The 26,509-nt window shown below is 31.0% G+C and overlaps 1 protein-coding gene across 8 annotated transcripts in view; it reads right to left on the bottom strand.

Moving 5' to 3' along the window:
• The window catches only part of LOC142341591 (uncharacterized), a 499,295-nt gene that overhangs the window by 373,544 nt on the left and 99,242 nt on the right, over positions 1–26,509 (bottom strand). The window lies entirely within an intron of this gene.

Genomic DNA, 26,509 nt, shown 5'->3' with positions numbered 1-26,509 from the left:
GGATTTGTATTGATTTCTGAGTACAGTAACTAGTTTCATAGGAGGTTTGTGTTAAATTTTTCGGTTTAGTGGAGATCGTTTCGGCCGATTGAGTTTTCGGTGAGACGAGAGGGCGCCAGAAGTTTGCGCAGCATATTGGAAATTGCATGTTTGAGAACAGTTTCAAATATCCAACTGTTTTGCTCTTGGGATTTGGTGCTATATCTCAACCAAAGTGAACATTTCAAACGTGTTAAACTAATCCTTGCTTTCCAAGAGTCACTCAAAATAGTACCGAATAGCCTACATGCTCATTTAAACAAACATTTTACGTCACAAAATTGCTTATTGTTCAAACTCCTTCACGTGATGCTTCAATGATTCCATTCTATTTCTATTTCAAACAAAGTTTGCCAATTATTGTAATTGAAAAAGCGCTAGAAAATCTTTTAGGAAGCAAAGTTTTCAAAGCTTGTCTGCATTTATAAAAAAACAATAACAAAATTGTGGTTCTTAATATATTTTTTGTCGATTAACTTTTTTAAATGAATAAATCAATTAAGTCCGGAAATTTAATCACCTTTTTAGTGTCAGTTTTAATTGCTTAAAATAAAATTTTCCAATTTGATTTTATGCTAATTGGGTCTTTCTTTTGTGAAGGAAAAAGAAGACTATAACTTTCGAAAATTGTACCAACAAAACAAGACATTCATTAAACCGTCAAAGGCGTTCCTATTGAAATAATTACCCATAATATGGCCAGTATATCAAGTCAAAAGCAATCAACAGTGTCATGTTTTGATCACCCAATCATAAAGTGGATATTTATTCCACCTGTAACACATAAAATGGGCATTTGATTATATTGTCAAATTGCATATTTTTACAGCCGCGAATAAATCTTCCCGAGCTTTTAAACCAATCACAGATATTTACAGTTGAGTGAAATGAAATATTCCGGACATTAAGTTTGTCACGGTAGCTGAATTTGTGTTTTATGACTTGGCGTTTCAAAACACAAAAGAGCGTGTCAGCTAACTGTAAAATACTCGCATGTTGCTAATAGCAATAAAAATTGATCAAGTCTTTTGATTGAAAAAGGAACAATTTTCGCTTACTGGAAATTGGATCAAAATTAAATAAGAAAACTTAAGTTTAAATTTCAGACAATTAAAAGAAAACTATTTTCAAAATACTGTTTTCAAAAAAATTGCTGCTCCCGAAATTTTGTTCTCTCTCAATTTTTGGGGAAAATATACGAAGTAAACAAATGAATGCCAGATTTGTCGTTTCATGAACAAATTAAGTTTTCACGCAAAACAATTATGTCTGTTTCTATTTCGCTAAAACGAAAGCGTGGAAAAACAAGCTTATATTAGGAAAATTTGAGTGCTGGTTTAACTTAGATATAAACATTTGTCTTGCGTCAATTTTGTCACGCTGTGATTGAACTCCAAAAGCATAAATAATAGGAAAAGTTGATGTCCTGGTTGTGCATAGGGCGTGTAAAACTAGCAAAATCACAAATTTCAAATCTTAAGTCGACTCTTAAGTCTTAGAAATCTACTCTTATAGTTAAATAAGAACTGAATGATAGTTTTTTTGGCCTCCTGTTTGAACATAGCACTTTGAAAATGGCATTCGAATTTACATGACCAGCTTTTAACATTTGTGCATTTAACTCCGAAAAGATCGCGATATCAAGACATCTGTTACCTGTGCTCAGCTAAGGATCTCAGGAGTGCCTATTAAGTCAGGATTTTGGATACGGAGAATTGGTCTACACTACGCGAATAACTGAACAAAAATTTGTCAACAAAACCTTTTTCAGACCATACGGTGTCTTAAAATCGCCTCCCACAGAACACCGCCCAGATAACAAAAAAATTAGGTTGATTTCTCTCACTAGTTTAGTTGTAAGAGAACCCAAAGACCCTTCAAATACAGAAAGCACACCATATAGGACTAACACCTACGATCTTATAAACCAAATCTCATAATTTTTTAAGCTTTTTAAACTTTTTGGGATCTTTTCCGTTTGTCCCCCCCCCCCCCCCAACTTAGAGGGTGCATATTATTTGCACCCCCCAGACGAACGTGCCATATTATAATGAATTACTATGTAATGACATGTGCTCTGTAAATGGGGGTTGCATAACATACTTGGGGGAGGCGCAAACGGAAAAGATTAGCTTGTTGTCCTGTACGATTCTGGAAGATAACGCGTTATGTTGCAAGACTCAGACAGAATCGCACAACATAGTCCAGTAAGATTGTTTCTTCAAAAAATTTTTTACGGTGCTCTGAAGCACTGTTCTTCTTCAAGTTTATCCGAGAATGCCCCGGCAAACAATAAATTGCAAAAAATAAACGTAAATTTGTTTGTAGAATTAAATCTGCTGAGTGAACAAGTTTTTCGAACGATTTCTATCATTTTTCCAATTCGCTCCGTCCGTAGCTTATATTCAGAATAATTTATCTCTGATTTAGTGATATAAGATGGCAAAAAATTTAATATGTAAATTGGTTGAATTCGGTTAAATATATAATTGATAATTTATAATCCCTTATAGACATAATATATAATATGGTTTTTAATAAACGAGCCATTTAAATTTAGTTTCGTGGTTGTAAACTTTCGTTGAATAATTATATATCAAACATGCTAGATGAAAGCTGCTGCTTTGTTTGCATCGTTTCATGATTAGAAAACTCTTCTCCAAGTTCCAAAGAAAAATTGATCCAATAAGACACATGATGTGAAATCATCCTCAAAGCAAACAGAGTCAGTGCCCAATAAATTTATATTCTGCTGGGCAAAAAAGCAAACAAAAACTCAATCTAAAAACATGAGGAATATTTTTTGCCAATAATTAGAACAAGCTCAAAAAACTTTCCGTCAAACTTTGAGTTCTAAGAGAAAAAATGGCTCAACGTTAGCAAGTTAGTGATATTTGTTTTCGATTTCTATTGAGAAATTCTCTGAGCATGTACCATAGGTCTAAGTGGGAAAGAGTTTTCAAGGCAAGCACGCCGATATAAATTTTAGGTGTTCAGATGATCTAGATGGTCCGATCTAGATGTCCTAGATCAGACATAGTCATCCGGTTCAATATATCGAAATTGTATATATATATATATATATATATATATATATATATATATATATCGCACATAAATTGCGTTTATTCATTACTCCATAAACAAATTTTTGTTTGTAAACGAACTAGCCAAATTGGGTAAAACTTTGGGCCAATTTGGGCCAAATTGGGTAAGCAGTCTGGCTCTAAAATCAATTTTTTCATTGGTTAGCTGCCTTATTCGCTTCTATGCCTTTTTGATAAGTAGCTAAAAGTTAATTTAAAAAGGGAAAAGATTTAGCTAAAATATGGTAAAGGTATCTCTCCACTGCAGTTTTTCGAAAAAATCTCATTTGCTCATTCGTAATTAGTTGGTTATTTTCTTTCAAAAAAACATGTGAAAATAAAAAGGTGAACATCTTCAAAAGCAGGTAAACCAAAAACGCTATGCAATCTACCAGTCTGCTGTGTATCTTCTTTGCACTATTTTAAATAGGGATGAATAGGGAAATAAGGATAACTATTTCAATAAAAGTTTTCTAAGCAAATTGATTTTTTTTAATGTTTAAAATTCGGCGGAAATCCAAAATATGATCAGGAACGATAAAGACTTATATTTGCAACATTCGGCGCTCTGACAAAAGTTTCTGCAGCTTTTTTTGTGTTTTCTTCTGTTACGACAGAAGAGGCATTACGTACAGAGCTGTTACGCACAGGAAAATTAGTAGCGATCAATTATTAGGGGCTAAAATTAATAGCGTTCGTCCAACTTTTGAATCCTATCAATTTTGAAACGCTGTTTATAAAATCCCCTATTCTAATTTATCTCATCACACCACTTTTTCTGGATTACAAAGACCTCAAAGAAAACTATGTTTTAAGATACCGCCATTTTCTATTTCACGGAAAATGTCAAACTGAACCGTTAAAAGTTGTATGTTAAAATCCTTGGTATCAGTGCACAAATCGAAATTTGATTTTAAAAACACTGAAGTTTTGTATTTCCAGCTTAGTTGCTCGCAAACTTTAATAACCCAACGTTCCAAAATAACGACTGTGTTCTCCAATCGATTAATTTTTCTATTCTTTCGGCATTAATACAGTTTATAAATGAAGTTAACGTCAAGGAAATTACAGTTTTTTTGAAAACTAATTATTTCAAAAACTTTTTTATATTTCGTTGAAGAAACATAAATTAATATTTATGTTTCATAAATTAAAATAAATTAACTTTTTTGGAGTCAGTGAATGAACTATAGAGTTCATTCAGTAGACGATCCATGAACGTTTACACAAAAATTATTTTCTTCCAAGCTTTTAAAAAAAGGAATTCATAAGTGATGTTAATCGTTTCTTTTTTTCAATTTAGGCTTTAATCGAAATAATTTATGTTTCTTCAACGAAATATAAAATAGTTTTTGAAATAATTAGTTTTCAAAAAAACTGCAATGTCCTTGAAGCAGTGACAACACACAAATTGTGAATTGTTTTTAGGTCAAAGCTGACCGATAACAATGCCGATTTCCATTTTAGTCGACAACCTGCAAACGTAAAGAGATCCACACGCCAGTATAACGAACCCAACGTCATGTTCTCTTTTTCTGTCCAAAAACGTTCCATTAGCTATTCCAATTTTAACATGCTGCCCTTAAATCTGTCAGTTGAGGAATGTCGCAATTATTTGAAAGAAATCGGGCAAATTCATGCAAAAAACCCTAAAACCTAATAAGAAAGTTGAAAAAAGAAACACATTATGGAAAGAGAAACATTAAATTAAGAGCAACGTTTACTTCAATTGTTCAGTACTATCGGTTTTGTTTTCAAATCAATTAAAATATGTTTGTCCAGAGAAACTTTTATGGCAAATTATGGTTTTATTTCTCTGATTTGTTTGCAAAGAGTGAAGATGCAGAAACAAAATTAAGTTCTATTTGAAAAGAAAAGTGATACCAAAACCCTTTTCATCAGACAGTTATCAACTCAAAATTTGTGATTTTTGATGAACAGTATGACAAAATGGAACTAAGAGAAAAGAAAATATTGGTTAAATATTTTTCTTTCTTCAACGTGCCCAAACAATTCTTGAATAATTGTTTTTGTTTCAAAAATGACGGGATACGAATTTCTTTTAAACTGAGAACTACGTTCATCTGAAATTGAAAGAACAAATCAGGCCGTCTTGATAACATATCTTGATGTCAGTTGTCAGAACATTTTTAAATATTATATCAAGTTGAACGAGTTAAAGTCGTAGTTGCTCCAGATGCCGTTTTGAACATATGCAAATCTTTGTATATAACAAAAAATAAATATGTCTTTCTACTTTATAAAACTTAGCAACCGTTCGGAAAAAATATTAAATACGCATGATTAAATAGTTTTCAAATTAAAAAAAGGAGAATAATACTACTTTCACTCATATGGATGTCAACTAGTGTTCTTGAACAACACATTCGGATAAATTACATAGGATATTTTATTCAGTTGTTGTATTTGAAAACAATTTTGAAACAAAAAACGGTAATGCGCGATTCATCATCCGACCACGCTCATCCATAATTCTGGCATAATTGTCTACCAAATGAGGAACAGATAGAAGAACCCAAAAATTCAAGTAATTCTCAAACAAAATTGGTGTATGAACGGACAGATAGCCTCCAAAGCAAACATCTCAGTGTCATAAAAAATTATCAATTAGATTGATGAGATATGTCAATAATAAGAAAACGAGCCAAGACGAACAGCAATATCAAACAACAACAACAACAAACATTAATTACATCAAAAACTTTATGACTGTTTTAAAAAACAAAACTTAATAACGAAGTCCAAATAGCGTCAGATAAAACTGAAACCAAACAAAACAACTTGTATTTCACTAGAAACGATACGGGACCAGTCCATAATAGGGCTTGGTAACAATTAGACAATAAAGAACAAAAACAATAAAGTTGAAAAATTTGCATATTTCTTTTAAAAAACAGCGACTTGCATTTTTCCATAAAATGTCTTACGTCTACAAAAAAACGTCAAATGTGACAAAAATCAAAAACTAATTCACTGTTTTTTTAAAAACCCTTGTCGAAGCCGGTAAAGGCATAACGAATCCTTTAAAAACATTAGACTTTAGAACACCACGCCCTTTTGACACCTTCTTTTCACACCAATATTATCAATTTTGACCTGTAATTAACGGAATAGGTAACAAATAAACACCAAAAAAAATGCGAAGTTAAAAGTGTTTTTTTAAAATCAATTGTTTTCGAAGTCATGAAAGCCACCAGCTATGTACCCAAATCATTAAATAGGCGCATATATTCCTCCTTTAAAACAAATGAGACCAGTCATTTTCCAAGAAATTTTATAGGAGTAAAAGATAAAGTTAAAACAACAGATGAAGAAAAAAGTTAAAAAAAACTCAAATAAATTCTTCGAGAAAGTGGTATCGATGCCGTTAGAACCACATTTTTCATCTTTAAAGATTATTTTAAGTTCAATTGTGCCTTGTTTTGAACACTAGTACTGTGTTATTCGATTTGTCAAAAAGGTGATAATGTGACAACGAGAAAAAAAAACGTGAAAAATGGGCGATGCCTAAATAAAAAAAAGTGAAATCTAGTATTATAAAAGCCAGAAAACCATAACTTAAGGCGTAAAACTGCAATACAGATCAAATCTTAAATCAAATTTTAAAATATGAAGAAGCAGTTTTTCTTTGCTGGCTCTAAGCTACAAGTTGACTAAATTAAGAAAAAATGAGACCTGTCATTTTCCAAGAAATTTTATAGGAGTAAAAGATAAAGTTAAAACAACAGATAAAGAAAAAAGTTAAAAAAAACTCAAATAAATTCTTCGAGAAAGTGGTATCGATGCCGTTAGAACCACATTTTTCATCTTTAAAGATTATTTTAAGTTCAATTTTGCCTTGTTTTGAACACTAGTACTGTGTTATTCGATTTGTCAAAAAGGTGATAATGTGACAACGAGAAAAAAAAACGTGAAAAATGGGCGATGCCTAAATAAAAAAAAAGTGAAATCTAGTATTATAAAAGCCAGAAAACCATAACTTAAGGCGTAAAACTGCAATACAGATCAAATCTTAAATCAAATTTTAAAATATGAAGAAGCAGTTTTTCTTTGCTGGCTCTAAGCTACAAGTTGACTAAATTAAGAAAAAAACACGCAAAATTTTTTAATAAGTTTATAAGTTTTAATAAACCATTATTTGTTTCAAGGTCAGATATTTTTAAAAGTCAAAACGACCATAAGTTTTCAAGTAACCAACTAGATGCATTAACTTGGAGCTGCTTAGGAAGGCAATTGGACCAATCACTACTGAGCTTTGATTTGAAATGCTCTGTTCTTTAATTAATATGAAAAAGATCGACTAATTTAGTTTAAAAAAGGCCGACTGATTACAATCCGAATTATTTTTGGATTGTAACAGTCCATGATTGGTACAGAACTAGCCCTGAAAATGTTGTTCGCCCATTGGGGACTTTTGTTTTATCAAATGTTATAGAAAAAGATGCTGCGTTTTTGATATTCAACGAGTAAAGTTAGCCAAAACGGCAAAGTTTTAAATACAGAGCACTCTCAACGGTAGTTGAAATAGAAATAGCCCCCATTTGAGTCTAAAAAGATTGTGTTAGTGGTGTTTGGGTGTGTACTTCTCTCAAATTTAATCAAAATGGACTCAAGAAATTTATTTAGTGCTGCTTTTGATGAAAAAGTCTGAATTTTGATATATTCAGCCAGAATTTTTGACAAAGATAAGAAAATCGACAAATTTTTTTCTTTAAAAATATAACAAACAACACTTTCTTACAGAAATTTAACGAATTTTATCAAAATTGACAAAATTTTAGGCAAAAATTCCGGAAAAAGTGAATAAAATCAACGGAATTCACTATATTTTCTCAGAAGTTTAAACGTCGATAGTTTCCTGTAAAAACGAAAATTAAAAAATCGTTTTAATTCCATATTCTACGCTGGGCGAGCTTTCTAATGATACCAGTCTCAACTCTCTACGATGAATATATCGATCGGCCGAAACTGTCTGAACAAAAAAAACCCATTTGAGTATATAGTTCCTCCCCCCTCAAGAGCAGTCGGATCAATAACCAATATCTAGAGAGACGGGTAAAATAGTACAAACATTGTTTTGAAGTGTGGAAAATGAATACATTCTGGGGGCCAAGCGGCATATTAAATTATTAAACTTTGATGAATCTTCGGACAAAAAAATATTTGTAAATGTACTATTTGTAAATAGCTATAAAGTGTTCAAAAAAGACAACACAAGTTGAAATTGGTTTCAAGTTTGCTGTAAATTTGACTAAATTAACCCAATTTAGTCAAAATTTTAAACTTTAAATTTCTTAGTGTAACGGTTTTGCAGTTTTCTGGCTCCAACAATGTTCTTTATTTCCCCGAAAAAACTGACTGTTTTCAAAATTATAGTTTCAAAAATGCCAAACTGGAGAAAAATCTAACTATAAGAGCAACGTTAACTTCCACTATACAGTACCAAAAATTTTCTCGAAATTCGATTTCGGATGTCTTTTGACCACTTGCATGGTGAAAAAAACACATTTCAGTTCTGCAAAGTTGCAAAAGCAGTTTTAGGATCGAAATAAAAAGTGGCAAAAAAAGACTTTGAAACAGCACTAAAGTTTCGTGTCTTTTTAAATTTTGATTAAAACAAATCATGCCAGTCCAGTTATTTGTTTCGTGAAAATCTGTTTCGTAGCTTTACTGCCTTGCAATTTACAAAAAAAACTGATTACGTATTTTTTTTAAATTAAAACTTTAGTGTACTCTTTTATAGTACAAGATATTTATTGGGTAAACAGTGTCCTCAGCGAAATAAGTCTCACAAATTCTCATAAGGAAAAATTTCAACTCGATCCTTTTGACAGCAGCACTTTTGTTAATAGTGTACGTTTGAGTCGAGGAAAATTCTAAAAAAATTGTCCATTACTTAATTTGAAAAACGATCATTTATTACGTTATTTAACGTGACAATTGTTATTATAATAATTTTTAAATACTTTTTTGAAGGTTGATGAGAAATTGGTCGGATAGTGTATCTCATAGTGTCGGTTTGTTGTGTTTCTCTTGCCAAAAACTTTTTTGCTAATTTCATACTGGAAGTTTAATAGTATATAAACTTCGACAATCAAATCAGGTCTCTAGTTACATCATTACGCTAATAGCTTCTTTCAAAAAATAAATAGAAGAACGGTTGTACAGTTTTCATACAAAATTTTAAATTTTTTGGTCATTTTTTCCAAAAAAAGACTGTTTTGTAATGGCGGCTTCAAAAACGCCCATAAACTTTCAATTGAACTCAAATTCGAAACATATGCTGGCCATTTCAGTGAGTATACATCAAAAGAATTACCAACAACATTTGTTGAATGCACAGGAGCACTAACTTGTTTTGTTGCAAAATCTCAGAAATAAATTTTTATTGTAATTTCTCAAAGGTTTTTATTGCACGCCTAACAAAAAAATTCTATACATCTTGTCATAACATTTTTATGCTTTTTCATTTCTGCAATAATCAATCCAATGGTTGGCATGTGTTATTCACCGACTCCTCTACTAGATTGGAGTCGGAGCCATTAGCTTAAAAGACATTGCAAAACTTGATTGTGCATAAGTTTGTTTGCATTTCTTCGATTTTGTTTTGCCTCAAGCTAATTCCAAGAATCACCATTTTTGCGAAGCTTTTAATTAAATCAGGTATTATTGCAACTGTAAATTTAAAAATTGTCAGAATGGAAGAGAGAAAGAATAGTTACCAAATTGCAGCTGAACTCGAGATAAATAGCTAAAACGCTTTTGACATAACTCTTCATAACACCCAATTAATGGTTTTTGAGAAAGTTCAGATGTTAAGAAAGTTTGACTTGCAAAACATTGTGTCGGTGAAAATGAGAAAATTGGGGCGCCGTTTACCACGGCAATTTTCTATGGCTCGAAAGAAAAAGTTCAAACCCAAGCATGGTGAGAGTTGAGCCTTAATTTAAGCAAGGAGGCTCGGTAATGTGCGACTGCATATAAGGTTCCGTCCCCGCTCATCCACAATTTTGGCATAATTGTCTACCAAATGAGAAACAGGTAGAAAATCCCAAAATTTCAAGTATTTTTCGAAAAAATTAGTTTATGAGCGAAAAAAGCCTCCAAAGCAAATAACTCAGTGGAGTAAAAAAAGATGCATTAGATTGATGAGATATGCCAATATTAAGAAAGCGAGTCAAGACGAACGACAAAATCAAACAACAAACATTAATTACACCAAAAAGTTATGTCCGTTTTCAAAAACAAAATTTAATCAAAGTCAAAATAGCGTCATATAAACCTGAAATTAAACAAAATAACTTGTAATTCACCAAAAAGGATATGGGACGAGTCCCTAATAAGGCTTTGTAACAATTAGACAAAAAAGAAGAAAAACAGCAAAGTTAGAAAATTCGCTCAATTTTTTTTAAATAAAATCAATTTCAAGGTAAAGAAAACTAATAAATAGAAAACAAACAAAATGTCTTAAAGGTTTACGATTACCAATACTTCTATAGAAGGGCATTAAGACCTGTCTTTCTCATTTTTTAGGATGTCAAAAAAGAACAACAAAAAGACAACAAACAAAAATTCAATTAAAACGTGCCAGAAAACGCGGTCAAAGCCATAAAAGCCATATTTTGGCCCTCAAATTATGTTCGATCAAACGTTGTTCAAACACCAATAATTTATTATCTGACCTCTCATTAATGAAACCAGGTAACAAGTTGACAAAAAATAAAAAAATGCAAAATTAAGTAATAATTTTTTTACGAAAAAAATTTATTTCGAAAGACATGAAAGCCATTTATTACAAAATAAAAAAATAAACTAGGCTCTTTTATTCTTCCAAAGCAAGCTCTTGAGACCTGCAGTTATCCACAATATATGTTACGTCTATAAAAAGAACGTCAATTATGACAAAAATTTAAGACTAATTTCCTTTTTTTGTAAAACCCGTGTCGAAACCATTAAAGTCATAACAAATTCTCTAAAAACATTATATTTTTGACAATAATTGCTTAGTGACACCTTCCTTTGACAGTAATTATGCCATATTTGACCAGTAAGTAACAGAAAACGTAAAAAAGAGATTATGACGAGAACATTCAAATTCATTTTTTGAACATTCACTTTAACTTGATATGGTTAAATTAAAGATGTGCACTAAATTTTAAGAGACTCCTTTTCATCGAATCAACAAATTCCGCCTGAAATTTTTTATGACAACTTTCAAAAGGCTTTCCAAATTTGTGTATGAATAAAAACAACAAGGCTCGGTAATGTGCGATCGCTCATAAAGTTCCCACACCGCTAATCCAAAATTTTGTCATAATTGTCTACCAATTGAGGAACAAAAAGAAAAATCCAAAAATTCAACCATTCTTCAAAAAAATAGTGCATGAACGAAAAGATATCCTCCAAGGTAAACAACTCAGTGGAATGAAAAATGATTAATTAGATTGATGAGATATGCCAATATTAAGAAAGCGAGTTAAGACGAAGAGCTAAAACAAAAACGATAACAAACATTAGTTACATCAAAAAATTTATGTCCGTTTTAAAAAACAAAACTGAAAAACAAAGTCAGCATAGCGTTAGATAAAATTTAAGCTAAACAAAGCAACTCTGAATTGAAACGTTGCAAAGAGGTCAAACAATCGGAAAATTTATCTGCTTTCCATCCCGAACTTTTTTTGACAGCCAATTAACCATTATGAAGATCTTCACTGGTTCACTTTTTGTATATCTGTTTAAAAATATCAATAAAATAAAAACAACTCTGATGGTTTCGAACAATTTGGCGAGCTTCTGGTGACTCTTTTTGAACAAAAAATTTTCAATGCCCTGCACTTGGACAAAAGCAGCCGGGTATCGGAATTAAATGTCTCGGTACCTAGATTTGTTTTTAAATGTTTTAATCGTTTTTAAAGACAATTTAAGAAATTCTATTTCAATTTTTCCTGCAGCTGAAATTGAAATCTCTATTGGATAAAACCTCTGGATAGAAAAGAATGGTACTTTTAAATAGCTTACTAAGTTTGTAAGTGGGATTCAGAAACAATTAAAAAACAAAGTTTCAAACTCGCGTGGCTTTCTATTTTTCCGCCTCTCTCTGACTAAATAAACACAAAACGCCCAAATTTCTAATAGGAATATTTTGAAAATTTTTCTTTCTGTTTAAAATCAACCTCCATTTAGTAATGTCCGCTACAATTCATGTTGAATTTGTTTGTGGGGTGATTTTTTGGCTTAAGGGCCGTCTTACTGAGCTGCTATCATTAATGCACATGTGTTTGCTTTTAGAAAAAAATATTTTTATAAAAAGCTTCATTAACCAGATGTGAACCATTCCCCAAAAAAAATGCAAATTTCATCATGTTTTTTGACATGGGCTGTTTTTAATTTTTTTTTCTTTTTTTTTGATTGGATAATCTAAACTTCTGAGCAGCATTTTTTGTAGGTTTTTTGTGGATGAGCGGGGTCGGAACTTTATGTGCGGACGCACATTACCGAGCCTCCTCGTTAATTTTTTTATATGACTGGAAAATCGAAATTTTTGCAAAGTTTTTTGTAGACTTCATCAAAAAAAATTTGGTCGCAGAGAAATCAAATTAAAAAAATATTAAGTCAAATTGGTGAAACTTCCAATTTTTCAAATCATTTCCTATTTACATCTGTATCTGAACCTGAAGTTTCAAATAGATATCACAGAACAGTATTATTTCAAATTTATTTGCACTAACTTTAGTCAAAACGTCAGTTTTTGAAGACCTGCTAGCTTGGAGTATTTTTTTTCATTCCTGAGGATTTTCAAAAATATTTTTGCCCTTGATGTTGGTCATGATTCATTGAATATTTGCGCCTTTAAAAATTTGTCCTGAAATCTTGTTGGAGCTAAAGTTTCCATTTTTAAAAAGAATATATTTTTTTCTGGCTTTTTTTGTTTCCAATTAAGTGTTGAATAAATTTTCCAGAAGCTCCACTGCATGCATTTGAAGAAATTAGGAAGATAAAGGTGAAAATAAATGTTTCTCTCTTTTGTTCAGAAAACGTAAAAAAAGAGTTTATGACGCCAAAATTTTGGAAAAAAGTCAAACACATTTATTGAACATTCATTTTTACTGTATATTGATAAATTAAAAATGTGCACTATGTTCTAAGAGACTCACTTCCATTGAATCAACAAATTCCAATTGAAATTTCGTACAAAAAATTTCAAAAGGCTTTCCAAATTTGTGTATGAATAAAAAACTACAAGGCTCGGTAATGTGGGATCGCTCATAAGGTTCCCACTCCGCTAATCCAAAATTTTGTCATAATTGTCTACCAAATGAGCACCAAAAAGAAAAATCCAGAAATTCAACTATTCTTCAAAAAAATAGTGTATGAACGAAAAGATATCCTCCAAAGTAAATAACTCAGTGGAATGAAAAATGATGAATTAGATTGATGAGGTATGCCAATATTAAGAAAGCCAGTTAAGACGAACAGCTAAAACAAAAAACAAGAATAAACGTTAATTACATCAAAAAATTTATGTCCATTTTAAAAAACAAAACTGAATAAAAAAGTCAGCATAGCGTCAGATAAAACTTAAGCCAAACAAAACAACTGTTAATTCACTAAAAAATATTTGGCACCAGTCCATAATAAAGCTTGGTAACAATTAGACAATAAAGAACAAAATTATTAAAATTGAGAAAGTAAATTAAAAAAAAATAATTAATTTCAAAAAGAGGAAAATCATTTTGACAGAAGGGAATTTAGAACTGTGGGTATTCATTTTTCTATGCGGTAAAAAAGAAAAACAAATAGACAACAACCAAAAAATCAATTAAAACTTGCCAGAACACACTTTCGAATCCGTAATGCCATACTTTGGCACTCAATATATGTTCAATTGCTCCTTATTTGAAAAGAACGTAAGTTAATTCCAGGTCTAAAAAAGAACGTAAATTACGACAAAAATCAAAAATTAGTTTACTTTTTTTTGTGAAAAACCTCTGTCGAAGCCAGTAAATTCATGACGAATTATTTAAAAGCGTTATATTTCGTGACAGCAATCATTTTTGACACCTTCTCTTTGCAAAAATATTGTCAAATTCGACCTGTAATTAACAGGACTAGGTAAAAATATACAATAAAAGGAACAACATTGCGAATTTCAAGTAATTTATTATTTTGAAAACCATTGTTTTCAAAATCTTGAAAGCCAACAGCTGTCTTCTAATATCAGAATATTGGCTCATCTATTTCTTCATGAAAAGCCAATAAAACCGGATAATTGCTTAGGAAATTTCATAAGACTAAAAGGACAGAGTAAAAACGACAGTTGAAGACAAAATTAAAAAATTCAATTAAAATCTTTGAGAAAGTAGTGTCGAAGCCCTAAAAACCATAATCTGTATCTCTAAGGATTTTAATTTTACCAATTTTGCTTTAATTGGAGTGCCAATAATGTGATATATGAACTGTCAATCACGTGATAATGTGACAAATCTCGAAAACGTGAAAAATGGGCAAAAACTTAAAAACTTAAAAAATAGGAAATCTAGTAAAATCAAAGCCAGATAACCATAACTTAAGGCATGAAACCGCAAAAAAGATTGATTTTGATGAAATCATTAGAAAGAAGAAGCATTCTTTCATGGCAGACAAGAAGCTACAAGTTGTCCAAATTAAAAAAAACTGGAGGCAAAATTAAATAAGCCATTTTTTATTTAAAAATCAAATAATTTAAAGAACTCAAAATGAGCATAAGCTTTCAATTATTGAACTAGAGAAAAAATTTGGGAGCTAAATAGGAAGCCAATAAGACCTATCACTGGTGAGTCTTGATCTGTCAGTTAATTAATGTAAAATGATCGAATTTTTCTAATTGAAAAAGACCGATTGATTACAATCCGAAAATTTATTTGGATTGTAACAGTTCAAAATTGGCCCAAAAAATCCCTGCTAATGCTTATTGTCCGTTAGGAATTATTGATTTTTCGAATATTGTAGATATAGATAATTTGTTATTTGGAAACTCAAAAAAAAATTCTGCGTTTTTGATAATAAACGTGTAAAGCTAGCAAAAAACGGCCCTGCTAAGGTCCTCGTCCATAAAGCAAACTTAATTTTTCAAATGCCATAGATATAGATATTTTGTTAGTTGAAAAATCAAAAAAAAATGCTGCGTTTTTGATAATCAACGAATAAATACAGCAAAAACGGCAAAGTTTTAACTAAAGAGCACTCGCAACGGAAGTTGAAGAAGAAATAGCCCCCTTATGAGTTGACAAAGATTATGTTAGTGGTGTTTGGGGTGCACTTCCTGCAAATTTAATCAAAGTAAACTAAAGAAACTTAATTCGGGCTGTTTTTGATGAAGAAGTCTGAATTTTGTGAAATATTTAGCCAGAATTTTTGACAAAAAATTAAATAAAAACAGCCGATAAAAATTTTGTCTTTAAAAATAAAATCAACAATAATTTTTTGAAAAATTTTTAACAAATTTTAGCAAAATTGGAAAAGTTTTAGGCAAAAATTCCGAGAATTGTGAATAAAATCAACAGAATTCACTCTATTTTCTCAAAAGTTTAAACATCGATAAATCCCTGTAAAAAACGAAAATAAAAAAAATCGTTTGAATTCCATATTCTACGCTGGACAAGCTTCCTAATGATACCAGTCTAAATTCTCTACGATGAATATATCGATCGACCAAAGCTATCTGAACAAAAAAACCTATTTGAGTATATAGTTCCTCCCCCCCCCCCTCAAGAGGGGTCGGAACAAAAAAAAATGAAAAACTTTGATGGGAAAGAAACCAAAGAAAGAATTTCTATAATGTTGTCTTCTCGCCCACTTGCATGGTGAGAAAAAATTGAGGTGTGCAAAATCTTAAAAGATTTTTGTGATTGAACAAAAATGTGACGAACAAAACTGTCAATGAGCCGAATCATATCATTCCAGTTACTTGTTTGGTTAAAAATCTATCTCGGAGCTTTAAAAGTCTTGTAATTTACAACAAAAACTAATTGTGTAGTTTTTGAAAAAAATATATAGTTGAAACACAACTATTTAAGTGTGTATAAGGCAAGAATTATCGATAATGTGCGTTCTCAATTTCAGTTTCAACCACAAATTAGAATTTATTTCAATATGAACTTCAAAATGCCCCTAGATATGTAGACGCACAGCTTAAGATAGGTTATTTTGCATAGTCATAGTCTTAAAATCTTTTTTTTCACTACTGAAAACCACTAACTACGAACAGAATATCTCTGCAAAGAAAACAAAATCCTTTCAAAACTGGAGCCATCAATTTTCAGCTTCATCTGATATCGGCAAGTAAAAAATCATTATAACACAACTCTCATCCAAACACAAAAACCATATAAAACAGGAGTGTTAAAAAACAACAAGTCTTTTCATTGAAAACAAACTTATGGCGTCTGTCTTGTCTCAGGAGAGAATTTACAAACATCTAAAAAGATAATTCTTCTCTATTTTGACCCAACTCATTAGTAGTCATTATGCTTTCAAACAGAGAACACTTTTTGTTCTCAGAAGCAATAGATTACGACTAATAGGAATGATGATTTTGCTATGTTTAGTAACAATCAATTAAATTTGTCATAATTATTTTGCTGCCATTTGAACGTCTCATAATGCCAAATTTTCTTCAAACATTTTTCTGAGCGGGATCAATTTTATCCTAACTATTCAAATTCGAAAGGTGTACACTGTCAACGTACAAACTCGCTCTACAAACTGCGACAAAATTATATAATGGATATTAATTAAGGCAATTTTCAATATGGTACTGAGAGTGAAATATATTATTTGACAAACGTTCTTAGGTATTTTTAGGATATTTTTTTTATTATTTAAAATTGTTTCAAACGCAATATTTTAAAGATTTTAGGTCTCAAAGTTCTGTTCTTTTTTTAAAGTTTTTTCAGATACACACCAAAACTGATAACAGTATGATTCGCGAGTCTGGTCATATTAAACAGAATCCAACTTTATTTGTTTCCACCATCCATGATTTAGTCGATTTCCTGGAGTTAGAATACCCATTAGCAGATAATTTTTAAATATTGCTTTTGTTTTTTTTTCTGCACAGATCTTCATTTATTTCTCCGGGAACATAGGTTATTAAATAAGTTTATCTGAGCTGTTTTTTGTACATTTTCCAGAACTTATTATAACTTAAACTATAATTTTCCTTAAAAAAGACGAGCATATTTTAGCCGCATTTTTTCAAAAAGTAATTGATTACAATTTTTTAAGTAATAACTATGGTTCAACAATCTTTATTTGAATTTGAGTTTTTTGTTCACCTTATCTTTCCTTATCCACTTGAGTTCAAGCTCAAATTTGCGATCCAAAAATTTCATCTGTTTTTTTTATCATTTATGTTGCCCAAGTTGTTTTTATTTTCCCCCATGTTTTTTAAAATTATTTCTTTCCGTGGTGAATGATATAAATTGTTCCTAATTCAATCAATTGAATTTATTGAGCAATATAAGGGGTTGCGAAGTACCAGCAAATTATCTGCTATTGAGTCTCCCGCAAACATAGTTTTGTTTCAATCTATTTATGTCGAATGGACGGTGCCAACTTTTGTTTTTAAACTCTAATAATGAAGCGGAACAAATGTTCTATCTTTTTCAAATGCAACCGAATAGATTAGACACTGATAATTTGTCTCAAAGAATTGCCTGCCATTTGCAAAAGGAGGGGCCATACTTGAACAGAATTTAAGCGAGCGATGTATTAACCAATCAGAGACAACCAATAACTTTCTACGAATGCGCCTACTATGATAAACTAAATAGGATAAAATAAGCCATGCTATGAAAATTGAACGACTTCAAAAACAAAACGAAAAGAATTGCCGACTGGCGGGTCTGTGGGCGCGCTTTGCCGTGATAATTGGACCACGGTTTCCGAATTACATCCCACAGAGCATGAGAGGCATGACCATGAGCAGCGTCACGCAATTACGCTCAAAAAATATTCGGCTATCTAAACTGTTGGCCAAGTAATATTGTAGTGAAGTATAGCACATTCTCTACTAGGTTGCAAAGAGGGGGACAATTGTCGATCCCGTTTTATTTCTTATAAATTTATATATATATATATATATATATATATATATATATATATACATATATATATATATATATATATATATATATATATATATATATATATATAAACCAATCATTAATAGGGTTTATATATATATATATATATATATATATATATATATATATATATATATATATATAGTAAATTTTGGTATTATCAATTTTAAATCTGATGAATAATAACCATCTCTGAGACGGAAAGACAGAACAGTTACACTAATACTTATCCTTTATTAAGCCCTGATGTTAAAATGTCACTGAACCGTATAAAATGTAAAGTTTTTAACCTAATTAAGAAGATAATATAATAGAAAATTGACTTTAAAACCAGAGTGAAACTCTCAGAAGACATTTTAGCCAATTAAGTTGATTAACTTGACATATACTTAAAATTGGCGACATCGTTTTCTGTCCGAATGAAAAAGTTACAAGCTTAATGTCTGTGTCCTGGGGCGATGCGGATTGCGAACGCGTTCACGTTAAAAAGAGATCAAAAGTCCTAAGTCCATTTAATTTGGCGTCGTAACTGTGCTGTGCTTTTTATGTGCATAGCTCCGTCACCCCTTTCACAAAAATAGTGAGTTCTTTTACGGTGAAAATTGACTTGGTTTTGTTTCGATTTCCTCATTTTTAAGACTTGGCAATTGAAACAGATATATACAAATTTGAGAAAGTTAATTGTTCTCAAGAAAAATAATTATTCCATTGTTAGCTACTAGCTGAGACCACTAAAATAACCCCATTTCGAGCATTTTGATCGATTTATAAATCTGATATTTTGTACAAGGACAGGTAAGTTAGATCTTAAAAATCGAGAGCAAAATTTGCAACAGTTGGTCAAACAATTTAAATTACTTTATTGCTCTAATCAAAATTTTGCATTACTCGATTTAATATTTGAATTTTTTTGAAGAAAAGCTTTTTATCAACTAAGCTTACTATCAATTATTCATTAATTCAAGAGTTCACAATGAACCGGAATTTGAGCGCGTCTTTTGAAACTGCAATTTATACAGTGGATGATGAATCATTTCTGGTTTTCAAAATATCAGCTATTTCCTTTCTGGCTGTTGTAGTAATTCTCTTATGCTTAACTGTTGTCATAAACCAACGCGAACAGACTACGAGAAATAGAAGTGTGCCGACGGTGAGAATCGAACCGGCGACCCCAATTGTCAGTACTCAGATGCCAAGCGGAGGAAATGAACACAGGTCAATGGCCGAAAACCAGGCAAGGGTTTTCGATATACATAGATAGAAGTTACAGATTTTCGAACAATTTAAAAAGTTTTTCGCATGTTTGTCTTTTACTTTATAAACCGGTTTCCCTCAGATCGTCAAATAATATTAATTAATTTCTTAGAATATCTTCACCTGGCTAAATCCTACACAAGATAAAAAATAATTCGTACTTAAAAGCATTATCAAAACATTATCGATAATTACTAAATTTTAATTAAATGCTCAACTAAACTTTTCTCGTTTCATTAAATCTGTATGTCTGACGAGACCTTTATTTCGAGGCAGCTTGATTAATTTCTCTTCATTTCTTTACTTTACACCGGTTTCTTTAACTATAACTACGTTAGATATAAAAACTTTTGCCTTGTAAAAATTTTCAGATATTAGCGTGGACGTTTATATTTTAGTATAAATTACGCTAACCATAATAATTTAATTTACGACAATTGTAAATTCATATTTTTTCCTCAAAATTGGCATAAAATTTTTTTGGTTCTGCTCTGATTAGATTGCATGCCTTGAGATAAGCGATGTTATGCGAGATCTTTAAAACAGATCTTACATGAGAACTACTTCTTATAAACTTCTTGAGCGCTCTTACAAGATCAAAACATGCAATATGCATGCGAAGATCAAGGTATGCCCTAAATCAATTTACATACAACTTCTTACATATAACTTCATTGATTTAGAGTGCCATGCTGAGCATTGATTTTTGTACCAAGGCAATAAATTGGGATTATAGGTTTATTCGGGCTCAAATGATCTTTCGCTTCGAACAGCTGAGATAGATCGGAAGAGCACACTTGACTCGACTTAAACAAGTAACTAAAATCAAAATTTTGCTGGAATCCTACTTAAAAAACACAAAAAATTGAGACATGAAGCCTCTAAAGTTTCCACTTTCAGTCCAAATTAAATTGAAAAAAATTCTTTTTATTTCTATCAATTTGCCCTTTAAACACTTCTCAAGATTAAATAGTTTTGCGGAGATACAAAAGTCAAATTTTTTTTGTAAATTTAGCATAGAGTAATAAGTCTGTTTCAAAGAATTTGTTTACTGAATGTGGAGATTGGGATCATAGTTTTATTTTGAAATTGAAATTGGGATTATTGTTCGGGTTCAAATGATTTTTGGCTTTGAATAAATGAGATAAAATGGAAGAGCACACTTAACAGTTTTTTACTTAAGAAATTAACTAAAGAGAAAATTGTAATAGAATCCTACTCAAACAACACATCAAATAATTTGAGACATCAAGCAAATAAAAATTCCATTTTCAATCCAAGTTTAAGTGAAAAAACATTCAGTTTATTTCTATCATCTTTCCCTTTAAAAGGTTTGCCAAGAAAAAATCCTTTCGCGGAGATAATGTCAAAATTTTTTGGAAATTTAGCATAAGAAATATGTCTGTTTCAAAGAAATTTTTATGCTCAAAAAAAGCATAACGGTGCTCATAAATTAACTATAAAGTCAGCCAGAAGTCAACAAGTAAGATATTTTAAAATATAAAACGGATATGAAATCCCAAATAATTCTGGTTAAAATGATTTTGGATAGGAAAGTTTAGCTCTCAAAGTTATTCTTCATGTGCTGAGGTATTTTTAATTCTAAATTTGCACAAATATAAAGTTTACAAAGTTTTTCCAAAAAATTTCATTCAATTAGGTAATTATGTTAGCAACTTCGCAAGATCTTTGCACCCCGGGTTTTATGCATTAAAACAAAATGATGGTTTTTATATTTTTTTCTCAATGATTTTCTTTAGAATGCAAAATTGTCACGGTAAATTCAAACTTTTTTTCCAAATTTTTATGGAGCATTCAATTGACATCAGTTTTTAGACATTTCGAAGTAATCATTTTTACCAGAGTGTTCAAAAGAGTTTTTATAAACAGTACCTAATGATCAAAGGATGTGGAATTAACCGTAAGTACTTGGGTTTTAAACTAAATTTTGGCCATTTCTATAGTTTTGCGTCAACAACCAAATATTTTGGACTATTGGTTTTCGAAACTCGTCAGTATATCCATTTTTCATCCAAAAATTTTTTGTCAAAACAACTTCAGAAAACGAAATCAAGGCACCTACTTTGCTTGAAGTCAAATCGACATAAATTTCTCAGAGTCCCAATTGACGCCAAAAAAAGTTTTTTTCATCCAACCAGATCTGTGAAAGACTCTTTTTTGTTTCAGTACAGAACTATTGAACTGTGGAAATATCCTAAATAATTTTTCTAGTTCTCCGTCATCTTCAGTCAAAAACATGGACAAATTTCCTTTCGTAAAAGAAATATTTTTTAAAAAGTCATCGTAAAGTTAGTGACCTTTTGCTGCCATTCCGCAACTGTGAGTTTAATTTACCTCGAATTTTTTGTATTTTCTTCATTTTCCACCTAGCCGAATTAGAATATTGTGGCTAGAGGAAGAATTGATTCAAGTTAACACCGGAAATCGCATCATTTTTGGAGTACAAAATGTAGATTAAAAGCTGTTTGAAAAGTCTATATACTGAATTTTTATGGAATGGCACGGCACAAACCAATTCGGAAAACTTTTGTTTCGGAAATTTGAAGAATAACTCTGGGAATCGCTAGAGTTAACACAGAAGTAATCTCACAGAGAGTTGAGATTTAGTAATCTCACAGAGAGTTGGCCATTTCTATAGTTTTGCTTCAACAACCAAATATTTTGGACTATTGGTTTTCGAAATTCGTCAGTATATCCGTTTTTCATCTAAAAAAGTTTTGTCAAAACAACTTCAGAAAATGAAATCAAGGCACTTACTTTGCTTGAAGTCATATAGACATAAATTTCTCAGAGTCCCAATTTACGCAAAAATAGTTTTTTTTATCCAACCAGGTCTGTGAAAGACTCTTTTTTGTTTCAGTACAGAACTATTGAACTGTGGAAATATCTGAAGTAATTTTTCTAGTTTTCCATCATCTTCAGTCAAAACCATGGACAAATTTCCTTTCGTAAAGAGATTTATTTTTTTGAAAAGTCATCGAGAAGTTAGTGACCTTTTGCTGCCATTCCGCAATTGTGAGTTTAATTTACCTCGATTTTTTTGTATTTTCTTCATTTTTCAACCTAGCCGAAACAGAACATTGCTTGAAGTCATATAGACATAAATTTCTCAGAGTCCCAATTTACGCAAAAATAGTTTTTTTCATCCAACCAGATCTGTGAAAGACTCTTTTTTGTTTCAGTACAGAACTATTGAACTGTGGAAATATCTTTAATAATTTTTCTAGTTCTCCATCATCTTCAGTCAAAACCATGGACAAGTTTCCTTTCGTAAAGAGAAATCTTTTTTAAAAAATCATCGAAAAATTAGTTGAGTTTAATTTACCTCGACTTTTTTGTATTTTCTTCATTTTCTACCTAGCCGAAACAGAACATAGTGGCTAGAGGAAAAATTGATTCAAGTTTACACCGGAAATTGCATTTTTGGAGTAAAAAATGTAGATTATAAGCTGTTTGAAAAGTCTACATACTGAATTTTTATGAAATGGTACGGCACAAACCAATTCGGAAAACTTTTGTTTCGAAAATTTGAAGAATAACTCAGGGAATCTCTAGAGTTAACACAGAAGTAATCTCACAGAAAGTTGAGATTTAGTAAGATCAAATCAGTATTTGCTTTGTCCTATAAGTTACATTGAAACTAGTGTACTTCGGAGGAAAATTAATTAAGTAAACGAATCAGACAGTGCATGCAGTGTGCAATAGCAGAAGATTTTTCTGAAAACATCATGCCCGACACATGTTTCTGAGGAAAAAAAAGAGGTGGAGCTATTTGCTTCATTTAGACCAAAATTTTATTGACTTCATATAAGCAAATTTGACCATTTCCACCAAAACATTTTGGTCACATCGACTTTTTACGAAATTATGATGTTTACTATATTGTCAAATCAATTGAATAATAGTCAACTCAAGACAAAATCGTTTTCCGTTTGGTTAAATGCTGCTTTGAAAATTTACGCATATCAAGATGTTTTTTTCTCGGGCAGAAATAAACAATTTTAACGCAGAATGATATTTTTTTGCAAGAACGAAGAGTGGGTACCTGATGATTCGGATCTTCTATGGATGTTCAAGTGCTCTGTGGGATCTGCAAGAACTGACGTCGCCATTTTTTTCTTCTTTTTAGTTCAAGAATTCTGTTAGATAACAGCTTATCTGCTGAGAAATTGTGCACTAGCGCGCTCTAGTTTTTGTACGGATAAGCTTTACAGCTGTTTACAAGGTAGCTCAAATCTGTGTGGTATTAACGGATTTGAATTTTTGATTGTAAGTCAAACTCAAAGACAAATTCAGCCACATTTATCTCAAAGTTCAAGGTCAAAATGTCCCCCTTGCCGAGATCCTGAGATGAAAATGATAAAATTTCTGAGCAATCCAAACTTACTTGAAAACTGTTTATATTCATGAACAGATTGTTTTCAATTCCAGACAGATATTTTGTCACTTATAATTTGGTCAAATATAACTTAATTGGTTATCTTTTAAACCAGGGCAACACTGTCTAAGTTCGTTACAATACATAGGTTCTTATTAAAACAGATATATATCGACTGCATCGAATGGTTATATTTGTCTTCTTCTTATACAAAATTCTAGATTTTTGCCCAATGATTTTTAAACACATTCAATTTTTGACACAAAAAAAAATCAATTTTTTGAATTAAGTTATTCCAAAAAAAACTATCGAATTTAAACCGACCCTTATTGCAACATGAACGTGTGGTTCGCAAAGACTTTCGTTCTTCCGACGCTCTTAAATGGAGTCGGAGTTAAATGTTCTTTTGTTTTTATGATCAATCAATTCTGATCGATCAATATTTTCGACGTAGATATGATCTGTATCCTCAGAAAACTGTTTATTTGAGTGTAAAATAAATTAACTGGAAGACTTTTGGTTTCGATATATTTTAAGGGGTCATCATTACTGAATGTGGAGATTGGGATCATAGTTTTATTCTGAAATTGAAATTGGGATTATAGGTTTGTTCCGGTTCAAATGATTTTTGGCTTTAAATAAATGAGATAAAATGGAAGAGCACACTTAACAATTTTTTATTAAAGAACTTAACTAAAGAGAAAAATGTACTAGAATCCTACTCAAACAACACATCAAATAATTTGAGACATCAAGCAAATAAAAATTCCAGTTTCAATCGAAGTTTAAGTGAAAAAAAATCAGTTTATTTCTATCGTCTTTCCCTTTAAAAGGTTTGTCAAGACAAAATCTTTTCGCGGAGATAAAGTCAAATTTTCTTGGAAATTTAGCGTAAGATAAAATGTCTGTTTCGAAGAAATTTTTATCCTCAAAACAAGCATAACGGTGCTCATAAATTAACTATAAAGTCAGTCAGAAGTTCCATGACAAGAGAAATTGTCTTTTGCTATTCAACAAGTAAGATATTTTAAAATATAAAACGGATATGGAATCCCATATAGATCTGATTAAAATGATTTTGGATAGGAAGGTTTAGCTCTCAAAGTTATTCTTCATGTCCTGAGGTATTTTTAATTCTAAATTTGCACAAATATAAAGTTTACAAAATTTTTCCAAAAAATTTCATTCAATTAGGTAATTATGTTAGCAACTTCGCAAGATCTTTGCACCCCGGGTTTTATGCATTAAAACAAAATGATGGTTTTTATATTTTTTTCTCAATGATTTTCGTTAGAATGCAAAATTGTCACGGTAACTTCAATTATTTTACCGAAATTGTTATGCAGCATTCAATTGAAATCAGATTTTAGACGTTTTGAAGTAATAATTTTTACCAGAGTGTTCAAAAGAGTTTTTATAAACAGTTCCATATGATCAAAGCATGTGGAATTAACCGTATTTATTTGAAGTACTTAGGTTTTAAACTAGATTTTGGCCATTTCTATAGTTTTGCTTCAACAACCAATTATTTTGGACTATTGGTTTTCGAAATTCGTCAGTATATCCGTTTTTCATCTAAAAAAGTTTTGTCAAAACAACTTCAGAAAATGAAATCAAGGCACTTACTTTGCTTGAAGTCATATAGACATAAATTTCCCAGAGTCCCAATTGACGCAAAAATAGTTTTTTTTCATCCAACCAGATCTGTGAAAGACTCTTTTTTGTTTCAGTACGGAACTATTGAACTGTGGAAATATCTTAAGTAATTTTTCTAGTTTTCCATCATCTTCAGTCAAAACCATGGACAATTTTCCTTTCGTAAAGAGAAAAATTTTTTTAAAAAGTCATCGAAAAGTTAGTGACCTTTTGCTGCCATTCCGCAATTGTAAGTTTAATTTGCCTCGATTTAATTGCTTCAAGTTAACACCGGAAATCTCATTTTTTCCACTTACGACTAGAGTAAAAATGGATAGAAAAATTTGAGTACAAAATGTAGATTAAAAGCTGTTTGAAAAGTCTACATACTGAATTTCTATGGAACAGTACGGCACAAACCAATTCGGAAAACTTTTGTTTCGGAAATTTGAAGAATAACTCTGGGAATCGCTAGAGTTAACACAGAAGTAATCTCACAGAAAGTTAAGATTTAGTAAGATCAAATCAGTATTTGCTTTGTCCTATAAGTTACATTGAAACTAGTGTACTTCGGAGGAAAATTAATTAAGTAAACGAATCAGACAGTGCATGCAGTGTGCAATAGCAGAAGATTTTTCTGAAAACATCATGCCCGACACATGTTTCCGAGGAGAAAAAAAGAGGTGGAGCTATTTGCTTCATTTGGGCCAAAATTTTATTGACTTCATATAAAAAAATTTGTCCATTTCCACCAAAACATTTTGGTCACATCGACTTTTTACGAAATTATGATGCTTACTATATTGTCAAATCAATTGAATAATAGTCAACTCAAGACAAAATCGTTTTCCGTTTGGTTAAATGCTGCTTTGAAAATTTATGCATATCAAGATGTTTTTTTCTCGGGTAGAAATAAACGATTTTTGATACAGAACGATATTTTTTTGCAA

The sequence above is a fragment of the Convolutriloba macropyga genome, chromosome 6, assembly GCF_964194025.1.
Source record: "Convolutriloba macropyga chromosome 6, txConMacr16.3, whole genome shotgun sequence".
Lineage (NCBI taxonomy): Eukaryota > Metazoa > Xenacoelomorpha > Acoela > Convolutidae > Convolutriloba > Convolutriloba macropyga.
This window is presented reverse-complemented; position numbering and strand designations above follow the sequence as displayed.